The sequence below is a fragment of the Excalfactoria chinensis genome, chromosome 19, assembly GCF_039878825.1.
Source record: "Excalfactoria chinensis isolate bCotChi1 chromosome 19, bCotChi1.hap2, whole genome shotgun sequence".
Taxonomy (NCBI): Eukaryota; Metazoa; Chordata; class Aves; order Galliformes; family Phasianidae; genus Excalfactoria; species Excalfactoria chinensis.
In genome coordinates this window covers 2,762,071-2,777,494 of record NC_092843.1, presented here as the reverse complement: position 1 = coordinate 2,777,494, position 15,424 = coordinate 2,762,071, and positions in this window count along the sequence as shown.

The window sequence follows — 15,424 nt, the reverse complement described above, 5'->3', positions numbered from 1 at the left end:
TGTGTTGAGCTGAAAAGCTTGCTTGGGCAGAGTGATGGTGAATGGGAAGCTCAGGAAAGGAATACTTCAGCTGAGCTCTTTGACGGGCTTGCTGGACAAAAGCCATGAAAGATTTGGAGGGCGAAGATCTGCTGTAACACACTGAAGCTGACCTGAATCTGCACACAGGATGCTGGCACAGGGGCAGATGAGAGCATGGGGAATGGAAACACCTGAATTCAGTCTAGATTTAAAGTTGGAGGGTAATTTTGTACTGGGGACCTGTTTTCAATCTACTCTTTGTATCAGTGGGAATTAAATTGGGGCACTTAACCTGTCTGTGGTATCCTAGATCATGCATCTGTACAGAAAGAACAAAGACAAATCTGCAATACCTTGGTGATCTGGATACTGGTGTCCATGTCTGTGTGTGTGTGGAATTTGTGGCTTAATGAACGTCTGAGAGGGGATTTGAGGTCCTTGGGTTAAAGGCCCATATCCTGTAAAACACCACATTATGATTATTATATTCCTCTTCATTGATCGGCTGTCAGGGAGACAGACTCCAGTGCCACTCTGCTGATGAAATGGCTGCAATACAGATATCAGTGCCGCTCCATGGAGCAGCTTGCAGTAATGCTGCTGAGCACAGCTCCCGTAATTGCCTGGCAGCAGTACGGGCAGAAGTGCTGCTCCATTGATTGCTGAGCGTCCAGCAATGCTCTGCCGATGGCTTGGCACCATTGTAGGCTGCAAAGCTGCTCCACGGACCTGGTAGCTCAGAATGCTCCAGGAGGTGCTCATCGACCTACAAGGTTGGATATTAGGACAGTCTCTGGAAGAGGGTCAGGCAGTGGCACAGCTGCCAAGGGAGGTGGTGGAGTCAGCACTGGAGGTGTTGAAGAACCATAGAGATGTGACACTGAGGGACGTAGTCAGTATTGTTGGAAGGTGGACAGCTGGTCTAGATGAGCTTAGAGATCTTTCCCAACCTTAATGATTCTTTCATTCTGTTTAAAAATCATAATGATGGAAATACAACAGAGTCTGCAAGTGAATCATTCCTTGGTTTTTCAAAGGCTGGGGGTAAGAGGAGGAAAGGAAGCAGATCTGAAATGTGGCCAGAGCGAGCTGTTGGCATTTTATGCAGGGGACTCCCTAAAAGATGTGTTCCTTTCACCTGGCTGACTGCTCCTGAGCAACAGGAAACGCGCTGCTGGGGAGGCAGACAGCAGAGTGACTGAGCACATGAGAGGAGCTGGCACAGGCACAAGTTGTGCGCTGCAAAAGGAATAAATGAAAGTGTTGCTCTGTTGTATCCCGTGGTAGCTGGTCCTATTCCTCCCAGCTTCCCCCCTTGGGCTGTGATGTGTTGCAAGGTGAACCCCCCCCCATTACAGCCCCTACCTCTATTATTTTGCTGCTTCTTTTCACCTGATGAAGACTATTTCTAACTTTAGCAAAGCTCGTGCAAAATGAAGCCCACACTACCGGCATTCCCCCAAACCAGCCCTTTCTTTTCTCCTGGCCTTACGCTGAGGACTGAACTTGATGGTTAAATTCTATGGCATGGTGGTTGGTCTTTACTCTGTTGCTTTTTTCCTTCTGTTTTGTTTTGATTTTTTTATTATTTTTTTTTTTTATTTTTTAACCCAGGACAGTTTGAAAGTGTTAATTACCCCGCGGTAAAGAAGACATCTTTTAATGTGAAGGCTACCCCTGCCTATGTGAAATATTTAACACTTGGTATGCTGAGACTTGCTCTTCAAAGTACTGTTGTTAGCTTCAGGGGTAAATAATGTTTGGCAAGGAAGCTTTAGCAGGCACCAGAGAGAGGGTGCCTTCGTGCAAGGAAATCACCCGAGCACCCCTCCAGTTTGCAGACTGATTTCAATATACCTGGCGCGTCTTGTTCTACTGCTGAAGCACTGCGTAATGTAGGGACGGGCACTGTGCTCCATGGGAAGAATCACATCTTGTAAAGTTTATTAGCATCCTTTAACACGTAGCAAATATTCTGTTGGCGTTTACAGAAAGAAAACCAGTTGAATAAGTTGTAGGTTCCTGATGTAGGACATGCGTATGGTTCAACCCTGTGTGTTTTCTTTGCAAACTCGTTCCTGGCCAATTTGGCCATGCGAGGGAAAGCCTTCAATGATGGCTGTCCAGCACTGAAACTTTGTGGAAAAATTTAATCTATTTAATAAAAGGTTGTATCAACAGCGCAGAGGGCTTCTGGATCTTGGTATAGATGCGGTGCTGCATAGTTTATTTAAGGAGAAAAAGCCTGAATTAACACATAACAAAGCAGACAATCTAAATGAAAACTACAAGGAAATTCATGCCAGGGGGATTTTTTCATTGGCAGTTCCCAAGAAAAGTTTTTTCCTTTTATATTTTTTTTTTTTAATGGTTCAGGACTTCGAATGCTGTAAAACTGAGGGGTTGGGACAAGATACTTTTCTTTTTTAGGCATTTTGTTTTTTCGGGGGGAAAAAGAAGGCAAAAGCTTTCCATGTGAACCAGCATTCTTCACAACCTCTCATATTTCCTGGGAAATTTTCTTTCTAATTTGTTTCTGTTGTTTCTGAACTCTTGTTCTGCCACCGCCTCAGGGGAAGGATTGCATCCTACCTGACTCAGGTCCTCAAAAGCAGGCTAATGAGAAGTCGGTGCCCTTCTAGGTGATTCTGTGGGCAGAGAAGGGCTGTCATTGGCACAATCATGTTGCTGATGTTCCTGTGTACCTTTAACCTTCCTTTTCCTAACCCTTGCCATAGTACGCTGCTACTTAGCACTCCACAGCTACTAAATGATGGTGACCATAGTGATAATTATGTCATGGCTTCTGCCTGAAAGTTTGATCTTTGAAAATATGAGGAAGAAATCCATCATGAAGAGGGTGGTCAGGCATTAGCGTGAGCATCCTGGGGAAGTGGTGGAGTTCCCATCACATGAAATAGATAAGAAATGTGTGGACATAGCCCTAAGGGATGTGGTTAGTGATGGGCCTTGGTAGGTCAAGTTGACCTGGTGATCTTTTAAAGATCTTTTCCAGCTGAAAGGATTGATTAGTTCACAATTCAATGTTACTCTTACATTCAAGAAACATTTAAATGTCGTACTGAGGAACGTGTTTTAGTGGGAAATAGGTGGTAGGTGGATGGTTGGACTAGATGATCTTAAAGGTCTGTTCCAGCCTTGGTGATTCTATGATTCAGGCATTCCTGGTTTGCAGCAGCCACCAGAATGGTACCTCCCTCACTCCTGTGCCATGACACAGGCTGCCTCAGTCAATGAGGAATGATTGCAGACTTGCATTTCTAAAAGCTGGAAGGTCAAGGAGGAGCCAGGAGGAGTATATAGAAAAGAGAGGACTGTGTTTGGGTTTTTTTTCTGCTGGAAGAGGTATTTTACAGGCAAAAATGTTGACAGTTCCCAAAAGCTGTGGCTTTCCTAAAGGAGTTTGAACTTAAAGGAGTTTCCCCTTTTAGTTTCAAGGCAAAGAAAGTAGTACGTGTGGAGCTCTGCAGATGAATTGCCATCCCCGCATGAGGTCAGCTGCTGAAGCAGGGTTGCAGGGCTTCCATGGTGTGGATTGACCTGGGAGTGTGGAACTGAGCTGCCTGTGCCCTTCTTCCCAGTTGCCAGGTGGAGATCAGCCCTCTGCTGGGGCAGGAGTGGCTGTGTGTTTGCAGACACTCCTCTCTCCCTACCATTGTCCTTGTTACAGTTCCATCTGGCTCTGAACGTGGAAGTTTGCGATCTGGATTCCCTCTGTGCTCTTTTGTTTTTATCCTGTCAAGCTCCAGTTTCCAAAGTGTATTCAGACATTAGTCAAGAGCACCAAGATGTCCCATTTTTACAGAAAATCAATGGGGTTTAGCTATTAAGTGCTTTCACCTGAGTCTCTTGAAAACATCCCCTGTAAATAACAAAACAAAAGCAATAGCTGTGGTGAGTGGTGGGTTTGCAAACTGGCTTCACCCATAGGCCTGGCACCAAGATGTCAAAAGGTACACGAGGACGTGTCTCGCAGCAACGTGCTGCATTAACGGCTGTAAGGGATTATCTTTGAGCTGCAATTTCCATGGAGAAAAGTTCACACTGGTCTTAAAACGTTTATTCTCACAAAGCGAGTGTGCTGCAGAAGCAAAACACTCAGCCTTTTAATGTCTTGTATAATTAAGGACCACTTTATTTTCTCTTTTTATTAATGACTTACCTTTAATGTTAGCCCAATGACACAGTTGTGTAATTTAATGTGAAATGTATTATTCAGCTCGCTGCCGCCTTGCAGAAAGGTTTTGACAGGCTCTAATGGTTTTGGTTTCAGGACAATAAACCATCTTTTCTATAAACCCTGGGAAGAAACTTGAAGGAAGTGAGGTGGCTCTTGTAGTAGTTTGGGATTTTTTTTTATTATTATTATTTAAAAGAAATAAAGTGTAATTAAAGAAAAAAAAAAAGAATAGAGCAAAGGTCCTATCATAGCAATGGGAAATCAGTTTTCAGCCCCAAATCCAGAGAAATCATTTAAGCTTATGCCAAAGTCTCACTGGGGACTTGCTGCAATGAAGCTTATGCTCTCTTGACTAAAGGCTGAGTTTAAGCAATTATTTACCCCTTGAGTAGTGAAATTTGTAGTAAGAGATACAGCATCTTTTATTATATCAAGCATTTATTTAAATGCAGCAAGTTCTTTGTCTTATAAAATGCGAGTTTGGGGTCTGTGGACAAGTTGTGTTTGCTTTAAGTTATATATTTAACTCACGGTTTTGTTGAGCTGCGGGCAGAAAGATTAATAATTAAATGGGTTGCATGAGGAGCTTTCCTATGGGAGCACGGGATTTGATTCAGTGACCCAGTCCTAAATTCCTTTTGCTGAATCAAAAACATCATACAGGCCAAAAGAAAAAAAAAAAAAGCAAGGAAGTTTGTTGCAGTCCTGTGGTCAATACTCTACCAACAGTGTGAAAAGGTGGGATCTCTTTTTAGTGCCATTTTTATAGAATCATAGAATGGCTTTTGTTGGAGGGATCTTTAAAGGCTGTCCAATTCCAACTCCTCTGCTGTGGGCTGGCTGCCCCCCAGCTCAGTCTGCCCAGGACCCACATCCATGGCCTTGGGTACCTCAAGGGATGGGGCACCCACAGCTCTCTGGGCAGTGCCAGGGCTTCACCTCCCTGAAGCACAGAGGGCAATCAGAACCATAGCACAGCACTGCTGGGAGCTCAGGCATGTGCCCGTGGCCATGGGGCTCTCTTGGGTCCATGATTTCTATTTTTCACTCGGTTGATGACAGTGATTTCCAGTTTTGTACAAAAACAGAGTACCTAGAATTGGCTTTGAGCAGCATTGATGCATCATTACCATCAGCCCTGTTGGAGAGATTTGTTCTCCTACACCTGGGTCTGCAGCACTGCCCATCTCCATACCAGCAGCTTTACCCCAGGGATGCACTCTTGCTCTTATGGTCAGGTTAAAGAAGTGCCCAAGAGCGCGCAGAGATGTTTATGGCTGAGCTATCAGCTGAGCCCTCGTGATCTTTTCTTCCTTTCCTTCTCATAAAAAGCAAATAATTTGGAGGCAAGCTGATAAAGGAGGGGAGTAGAACTGTAGTATTTGCCCCTTTGCTGCAGGCAATCTCAGCTGCCCTTCCGGCACTCCTCCCATTGCTATGCAGTGGGTACAGGGCAACGGAGAGGAGTTTTTCTCACGTCCCTCTACATTAGGCAGCACTGATATGCTTAAATTATGATCTTGCAATTAAAAACTATATTAAAATCTTCTGCTGGTTCTGGAGTGGGAAGCTGTAGTAAATCAGATAGCTACATGGAGACTCTTAGACAAGTTACGAATTATTCATAACCAATTATGTAAATTCCTCTGGAACTGTAATAGTAAAAAAACATCCCAAAGCCCTGTGCAAAAAGTGGGTTGGTTTGGTTACCCCCAGAGAAGAAGTGCTATTATTGTTTAAGTCTGGTCTGTAAATGTGTTAATGGAGCCACTCTGAAGGATCTGAAGGGAGAAAGAACAGACGCAACCTATTAACTGCCCATGTCCTAGTAATCATTGGATAAATTGACTTTTATTGTATCCAAAAGTAAGAAATCTTCTGGGATAAAAAAACCTTTTGCTACTTGGCTGCTGATAATTGGAATCAACAACTCAAGGAATTAAGGAGGCTAGATCAGCTACATGCTTTTAAAATGATTTGTAGCTGACGTATTGCCAGTTATGCACTCTATGGGCTAATCTCTAATTGTATTTTCATGTATGGTTCTGGACTGAGTGGGTGATTTATTTGACACACGGTTTGATCTACTCATCACCAGCCCTTAATAGATGGGATTTGCCTTTCCAGATAGAGCTATTTGTCCAACAAATCCAATCGTCTGCGTTTGGTAGTAGCTAAAACCGAGCTTTCAAGGAAGAACCCTTTGGTGATAGAGGTGGACAGGCAGTGGGGTTGCTGGAAGCAGCGGCTATAGGATGGCAGCTGCTGGTTCCCTGGGTGCTTTCCCCATGGAGCTTCAACCAGCCCTGCTTGGGACCCGGCCTCTCTCTCTGTGTAAGCAATAGAGACCCAAGGTGCTTTCCAAGGATGCCTCAAACCAGGTGCCTGGAGGCAGAAGGCATCACAGCATGAGGACCCCAGGGTCTGAGGAGTCAGTGTGGCTTAGGCCCTGGGTCAGACTCTAGGTAGCTGTTAGCTCTGCTTTGGGAGCTATCAGATCAGTTACTCTATCTCACTGAGCTTGTTTCCACCCACTCCTCTTGCATAATGAGACTGTAAGCTCTCCAGGGCAGGGACCATCTCTTTATGATCTGTTATGTGTAACACCTCGCACAATGGGGTGCCAGTCTCACCCCAGGCCTGCAGGCACTGTTCTCTGACAGATAATTAGTATTTTTTAGGCACCGCTGCAGTACAAATAACCCGGGTGGTTTGTGTTGTTGTTTACTCCTGGCCAAACTCTGCTTGCAGGCTGAAAGCGTGCGGAGGTGCAGCGGATGCTTTGTGGCATGGGCTGAGCTAAGGGCAAATCCGCACATGGGTTCACAGTGAATTAAATTGAGCCACTTAATTACTTTTCACCAAAGCTTCCTTCCAATGGAAAGTGGGATTCATGACCGACTGCTTTATAAAGGGCTTTTGGAAGCTTCAGCTGCATGCATTGAACTTGAGGAGAAACAGCAAGGGATGAGATTGAGCAGAATTTACTCAGCGTATCCTAATGCTTGCACTGTGTTCTTAGAGCACATCTGTAACATGCTGTGCTGTAGGAGGGCAGAACCAGGGAGCAACATAATTCAAGTGCATGCATCCATCTGTCCTGATGCGTGTGCATATACGTGTGTAAGAAATTCATCTCTTTTTCTTATTTTTTTTATAAGTTCACAGATCTGCTCTCTGCTTTCTTAATCTCACCGTGGATGGTTTCCTCTTTGCATGCCCGTTCTGTAATTCCTTCAGCAGACATCTGTCAGGAATACACAAAAACTAACACAGCTTTGATGCAACAACAGAATCCTGGAAACTAATCAAGAAAAGGGGGAAAAAAAAAAAAGATTGCCCTTGTAAAACTGGGTCTGTAATTATTATGGGAGCCAAGATATCAAGATAATAAGGAGACAGCCCTAAATAACTTGGGGGAATTACAGAAGGTAATAATGTACTGCACCACTGCCAGACGGAGTTAGACAGACAGAGTGGCTATGGGTTTTGGCGTGGGTTCTGCATTGTGTTGAGCTGCTCTGCTGCTGCCAGCATGGGGAAGGTGAGCAGGGAGAGGCGTGGAGCAGAGCTGTGCTCCCTTGCCTTGCATCCTGCAGAGGTTTCAGCCCTTCTTCCCAAGGAGAGCCCATCATAGAGCAGCCTGAAACTTGCTGGGATTTTGGGGTCTGGCTTCTGCTTCCCAGTTTGGCCCTGTGATGGCCCATAGCCACGAGGTGATACGCTGTGTGGACTCGGCGATAGCAAACCTGACTTGAGCCCCCCTGCAGTGTGATAGCAGCATGGTAAAAGAGGGGAAGGGTTACCAAAAACAAGCAAAACTGTTGCTGTCTCTGAGGGAGGGAGTGTCAGCTCGGCTTTGCTGGTTATGGTAAACTGTTGTGCTCATATCCTCAAACAGGAGTTTCTGTGCCAGAAAGTCCGTGTAGCCTTGGAGAAACAGATGGTGTGGGAGAGAGCTCATCAGGAGTGGTTGCCCCATTGCATTTGTGCATTGCCAGCAGAGCCAAGCCAAGCTCGTGCTGCTTTCTTTTGCACCCACCTTCAGCTGGGTGAGAGCAGCCAGGTGCATGAATCATAGAATCATTAAGGTTAGCCCTCTAAGAGCATCTAGTCCAACTGTCCACCTACCACTGATGTTGCCCACTAGGCCATGTTCTTTAGTACTGTATCTACCCTTTACTTAAACACCTCCAGGGACCCCCCAGGTAGCCTGAGCCACTGCAGAAATCCTTTCTCATATCCAACCTGAACTTCCCCTGGCATTACTTGAGGCTGTTCCCTCTTGTCCTATTCTCCTATGAGCCTGCAGAAGAGCTGTGCTGGGTGTTGCTGCATTGAGCCTGCTCCTACCAGAGCGAGCTTGTTGGGAGCTGGCATGGGCAGTGCAGCACTGCGGTGCAGACGTATCCTTTGGGTGTAATAACAATAGAAAGATGAGATACGTCGTTTTTCAGAGGTTTTGGAGCAATAGCGTGTTAAGATAATACAGGCAATAAAGCTCAAAATATATCTGGTGGTGGTTTCTAACTCTGCTGGTATTTCTCCTCGGGGTTCAATGTGTTAGAGGAGGCCAAGGGCACGTTTTAAGTACTCAGAATCCACAACCAGTAGTAAAGACTTCCAAGGATCTTAGCGCTCATTTAGGCAAACACGAACCAGTCTGAGGCACGAAGCTGCTCTGCAAACTGGAGGCTGAACTCATTTGGAAGTTCAGCTTTTAAGTCCTGCCACTTTACTGTTCAGCAAGACAAGATCTTTGCATCCTTTTCAGCAAAGCAAATGCTATTTAAAGGCACTAACACAGAGTCATATTATTAAATGTGTTTCTAGTTTGCCAGGGTAGGGAATCATAAAATCATACAGTTGAGTTGAGAGGGACCCCCAAAGGCTGTTTGATCCCACTGTCCACAGTGCACAGGGACACTCACAGCTCCACCAGTGCTTACAGCCATCCAGCCTGACCCTGGGGGTCTGCAGGGGTGGGCACCACTCCTCTCTGGGCAGCCTGTGCAGTGCTCGCCAACCTTACTGTAAACAACTTCTTTATATCCAATCTAAATCTCCCCTCTCTTAGTTTGAAACCATTTCCCCTTGTCCTATCTCAGCTCTGGCATGGGGGCATCGAGCTGCTATCGCTACAGACTGACTTCAGTCCTCCAAACTGAATCCTAAGCAGCACCCTCTTCACTCTTCCCTTTCATCTTTTAATCTTGGAGGTGCATTAAAATACTCCATGCCATCTTTCTGAAACGGAAAAAGCACACGAGTGTTTCACGTGTGAACACCAGGAATCCCAGAGAAGCCCAAATCACCCCATACAGCAGCACTTCCCAGGGCCACTCATTACCTCTTCTCTAACATCCTCCTGCTCAGTAACTGTAGGAGCATAGCATGCTACTGCTAAGTGATTTTAAATTAGGATTTAAAAACTCCTCCTGTGGCTACCCCTGTTGATTATGAATCTGCTTTTTTTTTCCTTTTCCCCCTACCAAGACCCAGAGTTTTGGCTCCAGCACCCTCATCAGTTGTAATTACTGTGCCATTTTACATGGAAAATGTGATCAACTTCAGCTTGTCTGAGCTGCCTCATCCATCTGCACCTGTGGCTATGGAGAGAATGGCTCATGCTGGAAATTCTGACTTTATCAGAATGGCAATTATTAATCCTAAGGAACTGCATTTAAAAATATCTACTTTTTTTAGTAGTATTATTAAGAGAACTCATCCTACTGCTCATTATCTTGCTAATTCTAATGTAAGGCATAAAGCCCCTTTAGTTTGAAACAGAATCACGTGGTGTAAAGGCATAAGAATTTAGTTGATGAATGAATGTGTTTCACTGCGGGTAAACATGGCCAAGCTAAATCCTTTCCCTCCCTCCTCTCTTTGAATCCTGTTTAATTTGTAAAGAAAATATATGTCCTAAGACATTTTTTGGGGTTGAACTTGGTGATTTGAGGTCGGACTTGATGATCTCTAGTCCCTTCCAGCCCTGGGATTCCATGGGCCTTTTCATTGTGCTCATCACAGTCTTTGCAGATCGAGGGGCTCAATGGGGCCTTATGTGGTACATCAGGAGCATCAGCAGACACTGGGTGTCCTGTGTCTTGCTGCAGCTCAGACCAGGGTCAGGGTTTGGATTGTTTTGTGCCTTTGGTTTCCACACAAAAATATCTCCCAGTTGAGTTGGGGAATCTGATCTTTTAGATCACTTCAGGTGGCTTGTTTAATTGAGGGTGAAAAGACAGAAGTTCACAGTCTCGATGTGTATAGGTGCAAACGTGGTGAGAGAGTAGGAGGGCAGTGCGGTGCTGACACAAGCTGCCAGGAGAACTGGGGGTGCCACATCCCTGCAGACAGTCAAAGCCAAGCTGGATGGGCCCTGTGGGTTGAAACTAGATGGTCTGTAAGGTCCCCTCCAACCTCAGCCATTCTGTGAACGGAAGCAGCTCCCGATCCCTGCAGCAAAACTCAAAGGCACTGTTTGTCCCCTCCTGTGTCCCCTTAGCCTGCGGCCTGTGCTCAGATGGGAAGGCTGAAGAGCTGAGATGTCCATGTGCAATGGTTTAGATAAGGCGATGCTGCTGGTCTTTAATGCAGCTCCCACACCTCTGCCTGCATCTGTGCGGTCTTACCATGTTTGCAAGCCTCAGAGATCCGCTTGCACAGGGAAGAGGTGTGGCACGTATGCTCCTTTTGCAATAACAACTTGCCTCTCCACCACTTCTGCCTGGGTGGCACAGCAACCACAGGCTCTCATCATTAGCAGCAATTGGTGGGTCCCGGATTTAGCTCTGTCACCACAAACCCTGTCTTTTGCACGAGCGGTCTCCAGCTTTAGCAAGTAGCAACTCCCTTAATTATACATTTTTATCTCTTCCATCCCAGCTACTGCGCTTGGGGCGGGGGGGAGGGAGGAAGGAGCAGAATGAAGGAATCTAAGAGGAAAGTTAATTTAAGTACTTGGGTGCAAGGAGCACTGCAGTCCATCTCAGTGGCTACAGCGTAACTCCGTTCCCTGCTGCACAGTTTTAAGCAGGAACCTTGGCCTAATGATTTTTCCTTCCTATCTGTGCAGCTTGCAGCTTTTTTTCCTTTTCTCCTCCAGTTCAGGAAAGGCTGTTTGTGTGACTCCCCTTCTCTGACTTGGTTTGGGGTGAGTTCCTTGTTGTCCTCTGCCCCTCCTTGGGCATCCTCCTGGCCCTCCAGGTCTCTCATCCTTCCCTGCTCCTCTTTCTTTTTCTTTTGCTGCCCCCTATCCCCCAGCCTTGCTCAGCTGTCTATCACATGAAACCGTAACTTGCTGCATAGGCATAAAATACTGTAAACTGCTGCACCTTTTGCACATGGATAGGTCAAAAAGAAATGTAGCAATTTGCTTGAACATGTGCACGGGCAGTATTAATGCAGATCAGTTGCAAGAAATAACGTAATACAGATTTGCCAACGTATGTATTGCATAAATGCTGACAGGTGCTGACAGAAGTGTGTGCGTAAACATTTAATAGCACTGTTAATTCATAGCACAACAGTTGCTGTTGGCATGGTTTGGAATTCATTATATTTTGCTATTTATTCCTAGTCAGCTTGTTGTCCATCATCCTTCCAGATGGCATGTCTACCGCCATTCCTTCCTCAGATTTGCATGATGCTTTTTCTGGGAGCAAGGCAGGGTGGCCGATAGCTCGAGTTGTGCTTGCAGACTCCAAAGCCTCCTTTCTTGTTCCATACAAACACACTGTGTGTCTGCAAAGAATTCCCCTCATCTCTTTTATATCTTAATTGCTCTCTGTGAACAGAGGGAAATAAATATTTCATTCCCTTGTAGATGCATTTCCCTTTTCTGTTCTTCTTTTCTCATCTATTCAGATTGTCATGGTGAAAACCCAGCCCCAGCAAAGGCAAAGCCGAAACCACCAGGGATTACAAGCAAAGATTTACCTTAACTGACTCTGCCTAAAAGTTAGGTGTCTCATCCAAGATAATCATCTGGACTCCTTTTATAGTCCTTGTCGAAAGGTACTGGCACCTCCAGCATCAATTCACTCTCCCTGTCTCAGATAGCTATCTCAGGATGGGATGAATAGCCTTCTGGAGCTGCCAGTTTCTCTCTCCGTTCACTATAGTAGAGGATGAAAGCCTGAACTTTAACTTTTAAGTGGTGATTCTTTTGCTGTCAGTGGCAGGGGTGACTTCTTGCAGCGTGGTGGCACTCCCTCCATCCCAGTGGGACAATCCTAGAATTATGAGAGGGACCCTTGAAGGCCATCTGGTCCCACTCCCCTGCAATGAACAGGAATGCCCTACTGCTCACCCAGTGCTCAGAGCCCCATCCAACCTATCCAGCCCCATCCTGCTCATCTTTCTAGCTGGACCACAGCTTCTGTGCGAGTTCTGCTGTAGCCTCAGGTATTCCCCTGCAAAGTGAGCTCAGGAACCACCTGCCTCCATCACTGTGTTAAGTCATGGCAAATTTGGGAAGCAGCACCAAGTGTGCTTGTATAGAGAGAGATAAAATACATGTATGCTGAGCAGTGCTTTGCTGGGTTTTGCCAAGGGAAAAACTGAAGCAGAAAACTGAAGTGTGGGTTTCAGGTTTTGCTTTTCTCAGTGGAAAAGCTGGACACTATCAAATGACATGAACAGCTTTCTGAAAATATTTTCTTTCCAGCAGTGAGTGAGAATGGGGCATTTCCACCGGTACTATGGAAAGGCAGATGGTTATGGGGTCATGTTTCAGGCTGGAGGAATGGTAAATGTCTGCTTGGGGGTCTCAGTGTGTGTCTGCTCAGGATGGTCATGGCAGTTCTGAATGAACAAAGGTGTGTGACAAACACGTAGGTACTAATGATTGTTCTCACCTCAAACTGAGGTTACTGGTTAGGTGCCATTTATGGCCTCTGAGGGTGGCATTGTCTTAAGGGATTCATTCATTCCTTTCATTTCAGCAGGAGCCCTATAGGAACAGAAGCGTGGCCTTTGGGTTGCAGAGAGGGGATTGCCACCTGTAGGGTCAGGGTGGCCCTATGTGCTAATTTATGGCCCTGCAAGCCAATGGGGTGTCCCACGGGCAAAGGAGAGGGAGAGAAGTTTCATAGCTCTCTCAGATTTGTCACATAGGAAAGGTCAGCATGGGGGGAAAAAAAACAACTCAGGCCTTTGTTACTCTGAATTGTGACAATGATTGTCTCTGTGGGTGTAAAGTGGGGAGGGGTATTCTGAGGAGTTGGTCTCCTGGGCAGTAAAAGCTTCAGGTTTGGCAGTGACTCAGGGTTAGTCCTCTAGGTAGTCACACAGGAGGTTTTGCGAGGGGGTCAGAAAGTAGGGCTCTTGGGAACCCCAGGAAAAATAAACACAGCCCAAAAAGCTGTGAGAGATTGTGTGACAGCCTCTAGTGAATGAGAAGTGGCTGAACACCAGGTTTTTCTCTTTCACAGCCATAAAAATCCAGGCTAAGGAGACTGCCCATTACATCTCTTCTATGGTATCGCTCCCCGTGTTTGACATAGCTCAGATGATCTACGAACTGAGGCCTGGTTTTGATTTAGCACTGTTTATTAACCTAATGGTGCTGACATATTTTAGTGCAACATATAAAATCTAAGGCTTTTTCTTAAGCTGAGGAAATGAGGTTATGTGACATTGATCCAATATGGAGGGGAGCATTTTAGCTTTAACAGACAAGGGAAACGAGGCAACCCTCCTGTCCTCCCTGCCAAGAGCTCTGCAAATGGGGCAGAAATAAAGGTTTCCCCAAGTCCTGCACGCATTTAAAACCAGCTATAAATGACTGTAAGAATCAGTTTGAGATTTTAATCGAGGCAGTAAGAAGGCTGAAATAACAGGTGGTGCTTCACAGGTACTCATGTCCTGGTCTGGAAAGAGTTGGGCGCTTGTCCTATGGCCGCAGTGGAAGTGGCTTGTCCCTGGTTTATAAAGGAAACTGAGGCCATAAGGTGATGGTGGGAATGGTGAGTCTGATGTTATGGGTAGAAAAGAGGCTGACCCTCCTGATTTCAGGCTTTTGTGGGTCCTTGTGGAATCCCATCAGCACTTGAAGCATCAGCTAAGGATAGCATTGTTAGAACTAGGGAAATATAGAGCTTACTGGCACAAAATGGTGATCTGCAGACAGGCAATGACAGGCCATTAATAGACCTGGTAACATGGATTTGCATTAACTGTTTGGAGGTATTTTGTAAGCACCTTGGCTGCGTGTCAAATCGCTAAGCCAGTACATTGTTCCGACATTGGAGTTACTGTTGTTGGTGTGAGTCCAGAGCTGTTGTGCTTGAGCAATACCACCGAGTCCTTGCTTTTCTCCTGGTTAACTTTTGAATGGAAGTTCTTTCCTTGATTTTGATAGTAGCTATTAAATTTGGCTGCACCCACTCAACATTGCCTCGCTTCTCAGAAATAGGTCAGCGGTTGTGTAACTTCCATTCATCCGTCCATACAGAGCAGTTAATTTCCATTATTGAGGTTTCCCAACATCATAACAGGGTTGCATTAACGTGGCTTATCTGTGATAACCAGTGCAAACTAGCGCAGGAAAATCCATGAACAGAGCCAGTCCTGTTTAATTCAGTCTGGTGACTGAACATTACACCACTGCACTCCGCCAGCGCCGCTTCAGGGTGTAGCTGTGCCTTCTCTCAGCTTCCTGCTCCTTCCCACACCGCTCCCTTCTGACCTGTGCTGCAGTGCTCAGCCTCTGCTTGGATGCCCTGAGCTGTAATTTCACCAGGTTCCTTCTATTCCCACCATGGCACAGAAGCCCTCTGGTACAGTCTTTCCTCTCCCATCGCTCCAGTCATCTATAAAGAAGGGCTGAAGCTCGTTGCCTCATGTGATCTTGCTACTAGATGATGTTCCTCCTCCTCCTCTAATCATTTATCCCAAATCCCTTCCTTTCCAGATCCCTTCATTTCCTCCTGCTCTGTTTTTAAGCCTTCTCTTACATGACTTATTGTCTAGAGCAGCTTCCCTGTGCTTCTCTCTTTCCAATCCTTTGTGAAACCGCAGCTGCTTCAGCAAGTCCTCCTTTTCAGAGGCAGTAATCCCCATTTGTGCCATAGCCCACAAATATTTTCTGGTGTGATGTCAAGCACGTGTGCAGCCTCCAAGGTAGTTGGGTGAGGTCGCCGAGAGAGAGCAGAGCTTCTAAATCCCTTTGAAATGTAATAGAAATCAAGTACC